The 16388-nt window shown below is 44.0% G+C and overlaps 1 protein-coding gene across 6 annotated transcripts in view; it reads right to left on the bottom strand.

The window, feature by feature from the left end:
- FAM110B (family with sequence similarity 110 member B) overlaps positions 1-16388 on the bottom strand; it is a 155602-nt gene that overhangs the window by 70856 nt on the left and 68358 nt on the right. The window contains exon 1 of one of the 6 annotated variants that reach the window (XM_053247631.1): positions 2169-2297. The exons of 4 other annotated variants lie outside the window; for them this stretch is intronic. The gene's annotated coding sequence lies outside the window, so the exon portion shown is untranslated. Of the gene's footprint in view, positions 1-2143; positions 2298-16388 lie in introns of those variants that run through there. One more of the 6 variants, XM_053247628.1, reaches the window with a different exon arrangement.

Genomic DNA, 16388 nt, shown 5'->3' with positions numbered 1-16388 from the left:
CCACATACAGCCACTGCTCAAACTGAAAAAGCATGTTATTCCTATTTTGAATGAAAGCTGTCTGGAGTTGTCACATGAGCCACTGTCAACATCCGCTAGGCACTGGCGGCATCAAGTGTCATGCCTTAAAAAGACTGCAACATTTTATTTTCCACCCACACAGATAATAACAGGAGGCAGTAGGGTTCTTTGGAGAAAGTAAACACGGACCATTCTAATTGGCAATACAGCACAAAGAGGGGCAAGGAGACAGCAAGTGAGAAGCCTGTGCCCACTCCCTCCATTCATCATTCTCCTGACCTGTTGCTATGCAGAAAGACTATTCTCAAGCATCCTTGCTCACATATGTATTGGGGGAAAGGAGGACAAAATACAGAAGTTCTGATAATGCTGCTGCAGTTTAAGTAAAAAAAATTTTTTTGCAAGCACTCAAAGAACGTTGCATATTATCTCAGTGATTTTCAACAGCTCTAAAAAATTAGCTCTAAACTATTTTAGAGAAGAACAGGGGATGGATTGCTTAAAGTGACCACTGAGTTCATGGCTAAATTGAGATTCAAAAATTGGTTCATCCAACCTTTGGGAACACCATAATCTTAGCTTGTGCAACATTTGGGGACATCTGTGCTATGCCAGCTCTTTAAACAAATTCAGTAGAACATGTATTAATACTACCCACCATGCTTAAAGCCAGCCACTTGCACCAAACTGGTGGTAAAGTTCAGTAAGCACTCAGTTTGATCTACATTGTTTTTAAACTTTTATTAAAATGTGTAGCTTACAAGTAAACCACCAAAATCTAATTCTAGGATTTGCCTTTAATCCCTGTCTAGCTATGTTACATCCGATTTTGCTTTGTTATGCAGTGCAAAACTTCACTAAAAAGAGAGGATTGAAGAGATTAAAAGGAGGTAAGAAGTGAAACCAAAGTAGCTAAAATTTGTAGCTCGTGCTAACCGTGAATTGAGGCAAATCTCCTGTTATCCAGACGCATGGTGGCTAAGTGCCAGCTGAACAACTGGTGACCTAATGCACATTTAGGTGGCCATCAGCAGTCAAAACAAACAAAAAGGAACAACCTCAAGGAACCTTTCCTGCCAGAGTACCATTGAAAGGAACACTGTCATGTGAAACTTCCTATGCATCCCGGTGCAATTGGCACAGAACAATTTTTCAGTTCATGACTATCAGGTAATAAGTACAACATTTGAATACATGTCTCTTGCAGTGCTTTGCCTTCCTTTGCTCTTTTAAAGATCAAGACTGACTGCAAAATGTGCCTTCTCAATCGGCACAGTTTTGATTAAGTTCAGATTCGTCACTGTGCAGATCTCAAATGCAATGATTGCTAAATGCAAACATCTCATTATAGAAACGTTTTGAAGAACAACCCCCATACACCTAAGGCTCTTCCAAGGTATCACTGCACTGTACATACCTTGCTTCATTTCAACATACGCAGGACAAGGTCTTTAAAAACACACGCATACAAAAACAGCTCGAGTCCACTATTTGGCCTTTGGAAATAATGAGTGTGCAGTGACTGATACACTACATAAGAGATGGGGTTTCGGTGGCTGTTTTAAAAAGGCTACTAAATAGGAAATCCAACAGATCAGACAAAGAATCCACCCAAACATGAAGGCTATGGACAGATAGACAATGGGACATATTAATCTAAATTACCCTCTCTTTGCATAAATGTGTGCAGTTATTAACCCTGATCAAATTCAAACATATCTGCAGGAATTATCCCCTGTAACTCATTATCCAGAAATATTTCCTCTCGATGAGAATGAAAAGACATGCTTGCTCCAATTCAATTGTTCAGCAAAATAAATAAATAAATAAATAAATGCAAAGCTCTGCTCTTCCCACAACAAAAAGAATGGATTCAACGACAATTATTTACATGCCAGGCTCCACGTTTCATATGAGAGCAATTTCTTCATGCAAGACACATTATAGTTCCCTGCCAAAACCTAAGTATAATTATGTGTTTTGCAATGGGATGACCATCCCGCTGGAGTACACACGATATTAATGAAAGTAAGATCAAATTAAACAGATGACATGATTAACTGTATTCATTTCATGCATGAATGTGTTTTATGGGGGGAGATAAAGACCTGAAAGTAATTACCATGAACTGAAACTCCTTCACTGACCTCTGCTTGCAGCCAGCAGTTGTTAAACGCTGATGGGTTTATAACAAAGAGCAATGCCTCTCGTTTGTAGGCTTTTCTTTTATGCTACAAAAGGAGAAGCAGAGTTCCTCCACTGTTGTATGAGCACTGTACCTCTGTATCTATGTCTCTAATGCAGTATAAAGATTACTGTGGAAACCTATCAAATTGGCAGGCAGCAACGTCACTAGCCAATGGGAGAAAGGCACATGCAGAATCTAGCACATGCTCTCTGAGGCTTGGAGACTGTGACTGCTGTTTAGCAGGCTTCTAATCTAATTATAGCAGTTTGCTAGCACAGTACTATGAAAGCAGGGCACATGACCAAGAAAATCAAACACCCCAAATAAAGCAGGTACTGTACACCAGGAAAAGAAGTGTGTGCGATTCTCTCCCCCACACCCTGCCCATAGTTTTTAAAATGCAATAATTCAATTACACCCACTCCTGTATCCAAAGCTATGGCAGCATTCAGCAATTTCAAAAGCTGTTCCCTTCAGAAATTACATTCATTACATTATAATGTTCAGGTTCTTTTCTATTCAGCCTGGATCATCCAAGTGAAGTTAAGGGAGCTACTGAAACATGCTTGAAAAAAGTGGTCTGGAATTTTATTTATTAGATTTATAAATTTTCAAAATGTATAAAATCCACATTTTAGTATATTGTGATATTTCATCTATGTTTTATGATCCATTTCAAACCCAACTTTTACTAGGTACACAAATCTCCTGGCCAGCAAACCCGGGACAAGAAGCTTTCTGTCCCCAGTGAGAACATGCCTAGAATGGAGATTCCCTCCCGGCATTATCCAAATACTGCAAAGAACTTTGAGAAAGAAAGCATCCTTATGATGGGTCTCAGAGTTTAGCCTAACTTTCTTCCAAGTGCCCTGGTGTGTGCAAAAAAACCTCAGAAACAGCAGCGCATGTTTCTTTCACTTCTCATGAGAAATATGCAGGAGGCTAAAAAGTGGGGGAGAGACTCACCATTTTCCTGGTGGCTCTTCCTTGGACATGGTGGGAAAGACAGGAGGAGCATGAGCAGCAGTATACCTAGACCCAGGATCCAGTCTCAGAGGCAGAAGCATATAGAACCTGGGCTATGAGTGACCCTCCTCCTTCTCCTCCTGTTCCTCCAAACAGGGGCGGCTTCTCTTAGAGGATCTGGCTGCTTCTCCAGTTTTGGCATTCATTCTCTGGGCAGCTCCCCCCACCCCACTGCCAACAAATAGCTCCACACATCTGTCTGTTATATAACCAGTCTATTATACAAGACTAGCTTAAGCCACCAAATGGTGCAGTGGTGGAAAGGCTTGACTAGCAAGCCAGAGGTTGCTGGTTTGAATCCACGCTGGTATGTTTTCCAGACTACGGGAAACACCTATATCGGGCAGCAGCTATATAGGAAGATGCTAAAGGCATCATTTCATACTGTGCAGGAGATGGCAATGGTAAACCCCTCTTGTATTCTTCTAAAGACAACCACAGGGCTCTGTGGTTGCCAGAGGTCGACACCGACTTGACAGCACAGACTTTATACAAGACTGGGTGGTGTTTTCCACCAAAAGCGTAGCCTGCTGTATAGGTATGTGGCTGGGCAATTAGAGGGGTCTGGCCAGGAAACATTATAGGGTAAGAGGTGCCCCATTACATCAATACAGAGTGAGACAACATGGAAAGAAAAACTCAATGACAATGGGAGATGAGTACAAACCATTGTTGGCTATTAAGCTAAGCCAAAGTATGTGGACTCCTGGTTAGGATTCCCAACTTGTTCAAAGAACTACCACTGGACTAAAATAATATTACATCTTTCAACAAATCAAAATTACAAAATGGGCAGCAATATGCCAGCACAATGACCTGGTTCAGATATATGCTGAACCACAGTTTAGTGCAGTCATGTGAGCCTGAAGCTCACCATGGCTTATTCATGATTGCACTAAACCAAGTCTCCCAGATCACTTCTCTATCTGGTTAACATTGCTAAAGTACAGGTGAAACTCGGAAAATTAGAATATCGTGCAAAAGTCCATTAATTTCAGTAATGCAAATTAAAAGGTGAAACTGATATATGAGACAGACACATAACATGCAAAGCGAGATAAGTCAAGCCTTAATTTGTTATATTGACTTATAACTTAATTTGTTATAAGTCAAGCCTTAATTTGATGATCATGGCGTACAGCTCATGAAAACCCCAAATCCACAATCTCAGAAAATTAGAATATTACATGGAACCAAGAAGACAAGGATTGAAGAATAGAACAATATCGGACCTCTGAAAAGTATACAGTATACTGTGCTTGATTGGCCAACAAACTCGCCTGACCTGACCCCATAGAGAATCTATCGGGCATTGCCAAGAGAAGGATGAGAGACATGAGACCAAACAATGCAGAAGAGCTGAAGGCCGCTAATGAAGCATCCTGGTCTTCCATAAGACCTCATCAGTGCCACAGGCTGATAGCATCCATGCCACGCCACATTGAGGCAGTAATTGCTGCAAAAGGGGCCCAAACCAAGTACTGAATACATATGCATGCTTATACTTTTCAGAGGTCCAATATTGTTTTATTCTTCAATCCTTGTCTTCTTGGTTCCATGTAATTTTCTAATTTTCTGAGATTGTGGATTTGGGGTTTTCATGAGCTGTATGCCATGATCATCACAATTATAACAAATTAAGGCTTGACTTATCTTGCTTTGCATGTAATGTGTCTGTCTCATATATCAGTTTCACCTTTTAATTTGCATTACTGAAATTAATGGACTTTTGCACGATATTCTAATTTTCCGAGTTTCACCTGTAAACTGCTGGTCTTGTGGTAGCAAGCATGGCTTGTCCCCTTTGCTAAGTAGGGCCCATACTGGTTGCATATGAATGGGAGAATACATGTGTGAGCACTGTAAGATATTTCCTTTAGAGGATGGAGCCGCTCTGGATAGAGCATTTGCATGCTTGCATCCAGAAGGTTCCAAGTTCCATTGCCAAGATAGGGCTTAGAGAGATTCCTACCTGCCACCATAGAGAAGCCACTGACAGTCTGTGTAGACAATACTGAGCTAGATAGACCAATGGTCTGACTCAGTGAGGCGATTCTCAAGATTGCCAAAAAGCGGGCTAAGGGAGCCTAGCCCGCTTTCTGGCGACTGTGAGAACCACCGGGCTGGCAGGCGAGCCCAGTTGCTCTCAAGCGGGTCACCCGTTTAAATAACCCTCCCCTAAGCCCAGGTTAGCAGAGCGAGTGCTCCACTAACCTGGGCTCTACGATCATGTGTTGCCATGGCGTGGCTCTGAGCCATGGCAACTCATGAGTGGACCCTCAACTGGAGGCTAAAAAGCAGCCTCCCGTCTCGAGAGTCTCTCCGGCATGTCCTGCGTGCTCACGCAGGGCATGCTGGAACTTCCAGGGGCCGCACGGCCCCCAACCCTCACCCCCCCAGCCCCTGCCAGCTCCATAATGGAGCTGGCAGTCATGTGAGTGGCCGGTTCGGCCACCCGGAGCAGACTGACTGCTCGTATGCGGGGAGAACGGGCTAAGCCCACGCTCCCCGTAAACCCCATTTTTGGGAACCACCTCAGTATACGGCAGCTTCCTATGTTCCTATTTTCTGTGTTTAAAGTTAATACAGCAATCTATTCAAGTAAATTGTATTACAGAACACAAAGTGCCACATGTACTACATCTTATTAGCTGAAAGTGAATGCACTGCTAAGCACAGTTAAATTTGCCTGTATTGATGGAATTTGTATGCTTTATTCTGCACTAGATTAAACACATGAAATGGAACAGGCACAGTTCAGCACATTTAGGTCCAAGTTATGTCAGTGATACTCAAATTTAGGTCCACTTTTTTAAAAAAAATAGGCTGAACATTTAGGTGAACAACTGTATTTCATTCCCCAGCTACATTCTATTTGTTCATCATTCTCAGTTATGGACACACTTCATCTGGAGTAGGGGTGTGCACGAACCGGTCCGGAGGCCATGTTGGAGGCCTCTGAACTGGTTCGGAGCCGGACCGGTCCGGCGGTCCAGCACCGAGGGGGGGGGGGACTACCTTTAAGGGCGGGGGGGTAGAACTTCCCCCTCCCGCCGCTCTTCCCCCTCCGGCGCTGTAGTTTAAAGTGAAGTTTTTGGGGCGGCAGCGTTCCTTGCTGCCGCCCCTGCCCCCGTCGTCGCTTGTTAGTCTCCGTAACAGCAGCACGCATGCGTGCATGGCGGCGCGCACGCGCCTGTCACCACCATGCGCGTGCTGCCTACGTCACACGTAGGCGGGGTGCGCGCTCATGGCGGCGACAGGCACACGCGCATGCGTGCTGCTATTACGGAGACTAACAAGCGACGACGGGGGCAGGGGCGGCAGCGAGGAACGCTGCCGCCCAAAAAATTTCACTTTAAACTACAGTGCCGGAGGGGGAAGAGCGGCGGGAGGGGTAAGTTCTACCCCCCCGCCCTTAAAAGGTAGACCCCTCCCCCTCGGTGCCGGTCTGGACCATGCACATCCCTAATCTGGAGACTTGAGTCCAACTTGAATACCTTCTTTCTCATTGTTCCAGTCTTTTGCACTGCTCCAGCAAATTAAACAGGGTTGAGTCCAGCCTCCAAGTCTTCTGGCACACACAGAGGACTAAGAGAAGCAAGAGGCCAGTGGAAACCACCAATAATGACTAGCTAGTTAGTGCAAGGGCCAAACTGTTTTGATCTTTGCACTAACAAGGGCATTTTCATTTTGTGGAATATTTGACCTTGATCAAATTAGTAGCTGACTTGAAAATTAGTAAGTGGTGCAACTCTAATACATAGAACATCTTTAGTTAGGGGTTGGTATTAGGTACCTCTGGGGGTATTAGGTACATCTCAAGGGGTGGGCATTAGGTAGCTCCCAGGCTTATCTGAACTGGCTCTCCAAGCTTTGGAGTTTACCCTCTCCCTTTCCTTCGCCAGTACTAGCAGATCTGATTGGCTGGAAATAACCATGCCATTTTATTTATTTATTATTTAATTATTGAATTTATATACCGCCCAATATCGAAAAATCCATAAGCAGTGTATAGAATTAAAACATAATATCTAAAATAAGAACATAAGAACAGCCCTGCTGGATTCGGCCCAAGGCCCATCTAGTCCAGCATCCTGTTTTGCACAGTGGCCCACCAGATGCTGCCGGAAGCCACAGGCAGGAATTGAGGGCATGCCCTCCCTCCTGCTGTCACTCCCCTGCAACTGGTTCTCAGAGGCATCCTGCCTTTGAGGCTGGCTGGAGGTGGCCCACAGCCCTCCGACTAGTAGCCATTGATAGACCTTTCCTCCATGAAGTTATCCAAACCCCACTTAAAGCCATCCAGGTTGTTGGCTGTCACCACATCTTGTGGCAGAGAATTCCACAAGCTGATTATGTGTTGTGTGAAAAAGTACTTCAGTTTGTTGGTCCTAGATTTTCTGGCAATCAATTTCATGGGATGAGCCCTGGTTCTAGTGTTATGGGAGAGGGAGAAGAATTTCTCTCTATCCACTTTCTCCACACCATGCATGATTTTATAGACCTCTATCATGTCTCCCCGCAGTCGTCTTTTTTCTAAACTAAAAAGCCCCAGGTGTTATAGTCTTGCCTCATAAGAAAGGTCCTCTAGGCCCCTGATCATCTTGGTTGCCTTCTTCTACACCTTTTCCAGTTCTACAATGTCCTTTTTTTAAGATGTGGTGACCAGAATTGTATGCAGTACTCCAAGTGTGGTTGCACCATAGTTTTGTATAAGGGCATTGTAATATTAGCCGTTTTATTTTCAATCCCCTTCCTAATGATCCCTAGCATGGAATTGGCCTTTTTCACAGCTACCACACACTGAGTTGACACTTTCAATGAGCTGTCCACCATGACCCCAAGATCCCCCTTCTGGTCAGCTCAGATCCCATCAGCGTATACTTGAAGTTGGGGTTTTTCATCCCAATGTGCATCACTTTACACTTGCCAACACTGAACAGCATTTGCCACTTTGTCGCCCACTCCCCCAGTTGGGAGTGATCCTTTTGGAGCTCCTCACAATCCGTTTGGGATTTCCCTACCCGAAAGAGTTTTGTATCAGCTGCAAATTTGTCCACCTCGCTGCTTACTCCTGCTTCTAGATCAATATAAAACATTTAAAATTTGTAAAAAGATAAAAAAATCATAATAGATAAAAACATATTAAAATTTAAAAATTTGTTATCGGTTGAAGGCCTGGGAAAATAAGTACATCTTCAGGGTCCTCCTAAAAACAAAGAGAGAAGGAGATGCTCTTATTTCAGCAGGGAGCACGTTCCAAAGCCCTGGGGTAGCCACAGAGAAGGCCCAGTCCCAAGTTGCCACCAAATGAGTTGGCAGCAACCATAAGCAGACATCTCCAGATTATCTTAATAGGTGACAGGGTTCATGACAGAGAAGGTGCTCTGTTAAATACCCTGGACCTAAGCCGTTAAGGGCTTTATAGGTAATAACCAGCACTTTTTATTTCGTTCGGAAACATATTGGCAGCCAGTGCAGTTCTTTTAGAATCAGTGTTATATGGTCCCTACACGTTGTCCCAGAGACCAATCTGGCTGCTGCATTCTGAACCAACTGTAGTTTTTGAACTATGTACAAAGGCAGACCCACATAGAGTGCATTACAGTAGTCAAACCTAGAGGTTACCAGCATATGTACCACCGTTTTAAGGTCATTTGTCTCCAGAAATGGACGTATCTGGCATATCAGCCAAAGCTGATAAAAAGCACTCCTGGCCACAGCCTTAACCTGAAAAACCAGAGAGAGTTTGGGATCCAGGAACACTCCCAGATTATGAACCTGATCTTTTAGGGGGAGTATAATCCCATCGAGAACAGGCAGATCTAAACTATATCTCAGATCCCGACCCCCTAAAGACAGTACCTCTGTCTTGTTTGGATTCAACTTGTAAACCACCCAGAGACGTAAGTTTTGGGCAGTATAAAAATATGTTAAATAAATAAACAGACGTCAGCCTGCCCAATATCACCTCCAGTCAGGTACTTAGGGGAGTCATGCCATTTCCTGATGAAGTTGGTATGGAAAAATAGATCCGGGTGTCATCAGCATATTGATAGCACCCCAGACTAAACTTCCTGACGATTTCTCCCAGAAGTTTCATGTAGATGTTAAAAAGCATTGGAGACAGTATGGAGCCCTGTAGAACACCACACTTCAGCTCTCGTTTTTCAGAGCAAGAGTCTCCTAGTGACAGCATCTGGTATCTGCCAGAGAGGTAGGAATGGAACCACTGTAAAACAGTGGCACCCAATCCCACCTCCTTCAAGCGACCCAGCAAGATACCATGGTCAATGGTATCAAAAGCCGCCGAGAGATCCAAAAGAATCAGCAGAGTCACACTCCCTCTGTCGTTCGCCAATTGGAGATCATCCATCAGGCCGACCAAGGCAGTCTCAACCCCATAGCCCACCTGAAAGCCAGTCTGAAAAGCATCTAAATATTCTGTGTCATCCAAAACTGCCTGGAGCCGAGAAGCAACCACTCGCTCAATCACCTTGCCCAACCAAGGAAGATTAGAGACCGGTCTGTAATCAGCTAACTCTGAGGGATCCAACGCAGGTTTCTTCAAATGAGGTCTAATAACAGCCTCCTTAAGAAAAGTAGGCATCTTGCCCTCTCTCAGAGAAGCATTTGTGATATTTACCAGACCTTCTCTGATAATATGACTGCCAGATGAAATAAGCCAAGTTGGGCAAGGGTCAAGAGAGCACATGGTGGGATGTACAGTCTAAAGCAGTATGTCCCACAGCAGTACGTCCCACTTTTAAACTCTGAGTGCTCAGGGTTTTTTGTTTTGTTTTTTTAACTTCCTCCCATTACTTTCTTTGTGGGTTCTTGCCCCACAAAGCACACCTTTTGCTCCCCTCCTGTTCTGCAGTAAAATTCTCCTGAATTCAGAAAAAGCTAAAATTCCTTTTTTTGTTAATGAGGTTTTTCTATAAGCTGCCATTTTGCCATTTAGTCTGCCTCCCCAAGCCATCATTTTGTTTTGATAACGCCCAAGGCTCTGGCAAAAAATAAGTCTCTCCACTCCTACCCTATTCAGCTAAGACAACAGGTATGATTTGGCCCATAGTCAAACACTGAACAGTGGAGTTTTACAACAGAGGCCTAGCTAAATTTCATATCTAGACATGGATCTAATACTCACTGGATTATTACAAGCAAGGTATCTGCCTAAACCACATTTTTATGCCCTCATCACTAATACTGTAAAAATACACACACAAAATTCCTTCTGCATGCAATTATGATTTTTATCTGTCCACTTATTTAATCAGTCACAGTATAATAAGAACTTAAATAAAGCCCTGCTGGATCAGGCCCAGGGCTGATATAGTCCAGCATCCTGTTTCACAAAGTGGTCCAAAAGATGCCTTTGGGAGGCCCACAGGCATGAGCTGAGGGCATGCCCTCTCTCCTGCTGTTGCTCCCCTGCAACTGGTATTTAGAGGCATTCTGCCTCTGATGTTGCAGGTGGCCTGTAGCCCTCAGACTAGTGGCCACTGATAGATCTATCCACCATGAATTAATCTAAACCCCCTTTAAAGCCATTCAGGCTGTTGGCTGTCACCACATCTTGTGGCAGAGAATTCCATAGGTTGATTATGTGAAAAAGTACTTCCTTTTGTTGCTCCTAAATTTCTTGGCAATCAGGTTCATGGGATGACCCCTGGTTGTAGTGTTATGAGCAAGGGAGAAAATTTTATCTCTATCAACTTTCTCCATACCATGCATGATTTCCTAGACCTCTATCATGTCTCCTCTCAATCATATTTTTTCTAAACTAAAAAGCCCCAGGTGTTGTAGCCTTGCCTTGAAAGGAAGGTGCTCTAGGCCCCTGATCATCCTGGTTGCCCTCTTCTGCACCTTTTCCTGTTGTACAATGTCCTTCTTAAGATATAGTGACCAGAACCGCACACAGTACTCCAGATGTGGTCACACCATAGGTTTGTATAAGGGCATTATAATATTAGCAATTTTATTTTCAAACCTCTTCCTAATGATCCCTAACATGGAATTGGCCTTTTTCATAGTTTCCACACACTGATTCGACACATTCAATGAGCTGTCCATCGCGACCCCAAGATCCCTCTCCTGGTCAGTCACTGACAGCAAAGCCACTATCCGTGTATATATGAAGTTGCGGGTTTTTGCCCCAGTATGCATCACTTTACACTTGTTAAGACTGAACTGCCTTTGCCATCTTGTTGCCCACTCACCCAGTTTGAAGAGATCCTTTTGGAGCTCCTCGCATTCTCTTTTGGATTTCACTACCATAAAAAATGTGGTATTTGCAAATTTGACCACCTCATTGCTTACTCCAACTTCTAGATCATTTATGAACAAGTTAAGGAGACTAATCCCAGTACTGATCCCTGGGGGACCCCACTTCTTTCTTCCCTCCATTAGAGAACTGTCCATTTATTCTTACCCTCTGTTTCCTCTCCTTCAACCAGCTACCGATCCACACATGAACCTGTCCCTTAATCCCTAAGTTTTTTCAAGAGTCTTTGATGAGGAATTTTGTCAAAAGCTTTTTGAAAGTCCAGGTATATTATGTCAACTGGATCACCTTTATCCACACACCTGTTGACATTCTCAAAGAACTCCAAAAGTTCAGTGAGGCAAGATTAACCTTTGCAGAAGCCATTGCTGGTTCTCCTTCAGCAGGGTAAGTTCTTCTATATGCTTAACAATTTTATCCTTGATAATGCTTTCCATTAATTTGCCCGCAACAGATCTTAAGCTACAGATGTTAAGATGTTAAGCCAGCCTGTAATTTCCTGTACCCCACTTTTTGAAAACTGGTGTACATTGGCCGCTCTCCAGTCCTCCGGTACCGAGCCTGATTGTAGGGATAAGTTATATATTTCTGCAAGGAGGTCAACAATTTCACATGTGAGTTCTTTATAAACTAGCGGGTGGATGCCATTTGGCCCTGGCGATGTGTTAATTTTTAGTTTCTCCAGGCACATTAGAACATTGTCTATCATCACCTCTATCTGACTCAGTTCTTAGGCCTCTGTCCCGGAGAAGCTCGGTTCAGGAACACGTATATACTTGGTATGCTGTGCCATGAAGACAGATGTAAAGAACTCATTTCTCTGCAGTCTCCATATTATCCTTAATCATCCCTTTCACTCCCTCATCATCTAATGGTCCAACCACTTCTCTGGCAGATTTCCTGCTTCTGATTTATTTAAATAACTTTTTGTTATTCCACTTGATGCTTTTAGCTAAATGTTTCCCACTCTTTTCACTCTCTTATAGTCTCCTTGCATTTATTTTGCAAGAGTTTGTGTTCCTTTCTGTTCTCTTCATATGGGCAGGCCTTCCAATTTCTGAAGGAAGTCTTCTTCCCCTTTATAATTTCCTTGACTTTACTTGTTAGTCATGCTGGCATCCTCCTGCACTTGGTGGTACTTTTCCTTCTTCTTGGTATACATTTTAACTGGGCTTCTAGTATTGTGGTTTTAAATAAACTCCATGCATTCTGCAGTGAGGTGATTCTCCTGATTTTCCCTTTCCATTTTCTTTTCACCAAACTCCTCATTTTAGAGAAGTTTCCTCTTCTGAAATTCAAAGTCAGTGTTAGACTTGCTTGGCAATTCTCTCCTCGCATGCATGCTGAATTTGACCACACTATGGTCGATGTTCCCTAAAGGTTCCACGACAATGAAATCTCATATCATGTCCTGTACATCACTCAGAACTAAGTCCAAGGTTGCCTTCTCTCTGGTTGGTTCCATGACCTACTGTTCTAGGGCACAGTCATTCAGCATGTCTAGAAATGTGGCCTGTTATTAGCTGAATGTGATATTACACAGTCTATGTGTGGGTAATTCAAGCCACCCATTATCACAGCTCTGTCTGTCTTTGATACCTTCCTCATTTCATTCTGCAACTTCCAGTCTCTGCCAGCATTTTGATCAAGATGGTGATAGCACATCCCTAGTAGCACATTTCCTTTCAGGCCTTGTATTGTCACCTACATAGTTTCTGTGGAGGACTCCTAGCTTGTGAGATTCTATCCCTTCCTAGGTTTTCTAGCTTGTGAGATTCTATCCCTTCTTTTTGATTTTAAGCACCGGAAGTCTGGTTCCATCTTGGTTCAAGTGGAGCTTGAGGAACTTATTCCCTCACTAAGGCTGACTTTACTAAATCAAATCTTGACTTGGATGAGGTCTTAACTGACTATAGTTAGGTTTATGGACCTTGACAAGGATAGACAAGTTGGAAGCATTCAGTCAGTCAAACACAAATAAGCCCATTATGGTATTTTTTATTTTTTTAAAAAATATTTGTAGGGATCAAATCGGTGACTTTGGACTCTTTAAGGATAGCTCAAGGTTGGCAACCCATGGGGGTGGTTGGCACCCTATGTGCACTACACTACTATTCGTTCTGGGCCACCCCAGTGCCCCACAAGTGGAGTTATGGGGCTGCTGAAACCTCCATTATTCCCTATGAGGAAAAATCTTAAAGATGCATAAATTTTAACAAATCACAAATAATCAGCCCTTTGCCCAATTTCTTTGGAATCTGGGTGGTGGCAGACTTGCAGGCACCCATTGGGGCACTACCACCCAATCCACTCTTCTGCCCCGAATCCATTCCCAGGCTGACATGCAGTGGCCATAGCAGGCTGGGCTCAGGCTGGCAACAAGGCAGGCATAGGCAATGGCATGGCATCATGGCAACTTGAGGCATGCAATGCTGCAAACTAGTTCTCTCTCTCTCTCTCTCTCTCTCTCTCCCCCCACCCATGAGGCAGAAAGGCAGAATGGCAACTACTAACTTGCTGAATGAATTGAAAACCCCTCCTTGAACTCCCCCCACCCTTGCCCCTTCTTTGACCCTTCCCCTGGCCAATGTGGGGTCAGTAAAGAGTGACAAGAAGCAAAAGAGCCAATGAGGAACAAGGAGGGAATCGTCAGCAAGTCAGCCCATGCTTTAGGTCACCGATCGGAAGGCTGGCAGGGCGGGAAATTCAAAGAGATGTCAAACACAAAATGGAGACTGACTCAGAGATCACCACAAAATGGAGGTCCGAAACAACAAAATGTTTTGTAGCCAAACAGGGACGTTTTGTTTTGTATACAAAACTTTTGGATCTGGAAAAGGGGTGTTTTGTTTTGTCTACAAAACACCCGAAATGGGCTGTTTTGGGTACAAAACGTTTGGTATCTGAAATGTTTCGCACATCCCTAGTCAACAGTTTGCAAAAAGGCATTAACAGGGAAGCTTTAAAGTGAAAGAACAGGAAAACTATGCTTCTTGACTGAGACAAAGAAATGTCAGTAATGAAAAGCACAGCATATTCACACTCCATTCATAAAATTACTCACCATTTGAAAAATTATAAACCCACTTTATTCTGCTTTTTACTGGATTAAGGAGTTCTGAACATGTCACTTCTCATTAGAACAATGGAGAACTGTTTGTAGTTCCCTGCTTGTTCTGAGGCAAGTAAGAAGCTTTATAAAATGTAGATTCATAAGCTTAGTATAAAGAAATGAAAGGATTGCTTAAGAAAACAGCTTGTCTGTTATTGCTTCTAAAAATTGTGGTATTCAAAGCTCTAACCCATATCCTACCTGCTTCAGCATCTTCACAATCAAGCTTCTCCCTACACCCTTCTCAGTTTAACAGAAAGTAAAGGAAACTGACTTGTTGAAGGTAAGTCTGTGGTAGAAAATCCTTCAATTATCATTAATTAGGGATGTGCACAGAACCATCTGGCCCGGTTCGGTTCGAGGCCGGACTGGCCTTGAATGGAACCGGGCCAGTTCAGTCCGGCCCCCCATCGACCCCCCCCCCAGTCCGGTCCAGTCTGTGAACTTCTAAAAAAATTTTTTAAGTCAATTAAGTACCTGTAGCCCCTTTGCGGGGCTTGCTGAAGCCACGGGTGTGTGTGTGTGTGTGTGTGTCCACGCAGGTTCCCTCTCCCCCCGCTGGCCTTCATCATCACCGCTGCAGCCAGGTAAGTAATGCCTTTTGGGTCCTTTCGGGCCTCTGTAAGATTGAGCGGCCGCCATTTGGGCGGCTGCCGTGCATGCGCAAATGCCCTCATTTGCACACGTGTGGCGGCTGCCAAAATGAAGGCCGGCAGTGGGAGAGGGAACCCGTGCGGAACACACACACACACACACACACACACACACACACACACGGCTTCAGCAAGCCCAGCGAAGGGGCTACAGGTACTTAATTGACTTTTAAATGTTGTTGTTTTTTAAAGTTCACGGACCTGCTGGACAGGTTCCGGTCCGACGGAACCGGGGGTGGTTCGGTTTGACCACGAACCCCCGGACCGAACCGGTCCACACATCCCTACCATTAATCTGTGATTTACTGTCAAGTACCTTATATGGACTGGAAAATAAAGCTGGGAAACATAGGAAGCTGCCATATACTGAGTCAGACCATTGGTCTATCTAGCTCAGTATTGTCTTCACAGACTGGCAGCAGCTTCTCCAAGGTTGCAGGCAGGAATCTCTCTCAGCCCTATCTTGGAGAAGCCAGGGAGGGAACTTAAAACCTTCTGCTCTTCCCAGAGCGGCTCCATCCCCTGAGGGGAATATCTTACAGTGCTCACACATCAAGTCTCTCATTCAGATGCAACCAGGGCAGACCCTGCTTAGCTATGGGGACAAGTCATGCTTGCTACCACAAGAAGGATCTGGCCACAAACTTGGCTGTCCATGTGATATCAAAAAAGGATGTTTATGCCATAGTTACACAAAAAAATCACACGCACACACATTTGGGGGGAACAAGTTTCCTTATCATAATTCTCTGGAAGTATGAATATATCAAATAGTATGCACAGAATAACCAGTGTGCAGAGTATACTTTTCTGATTATAATCAGCATCTATTTATAATCAGCATCCATTTATATTCAAAAAGAGAGATAACACAACCAGTTTGACAGGTTTAGTTTTGAGCCTGAATGGAGCCAGAGACTAGGGATGTGTACAAAATCAGTTTGTCCAGTTTGGCTTGAATCCGCAGAGGGCTGGAACGGTGCAAGACAGGCTGCACCAGCCCCTGGAGACTTGGGGAGAGGCCAATGGAAGGAGGGGAAACCACCAGAGGCCCCCTCCTGAGGCCACCACAACCACCGGCAGTAGGGATGTGCATGG

Source organism: Hemicordylus capensis, chromosome 4 (assembly GCF_027244095.1).
Source record: "Hemicordylus capensis ecotype Gifberg chromosome 4, rHemCap1.1.pri, whole genome shotgun sequence".
Lineage (NCBI taxonomy): Eukaryota > Metazoa > Chordata > Lepidosauria > Squamata > Cordylidae > Hemicordylus > Hemicordylus capensis.
The sequence above is the reverse complement of the archived record's forward strand: the minus strand, read 5'-3'. Positions and strand labels throughout refer to the sequence as shown.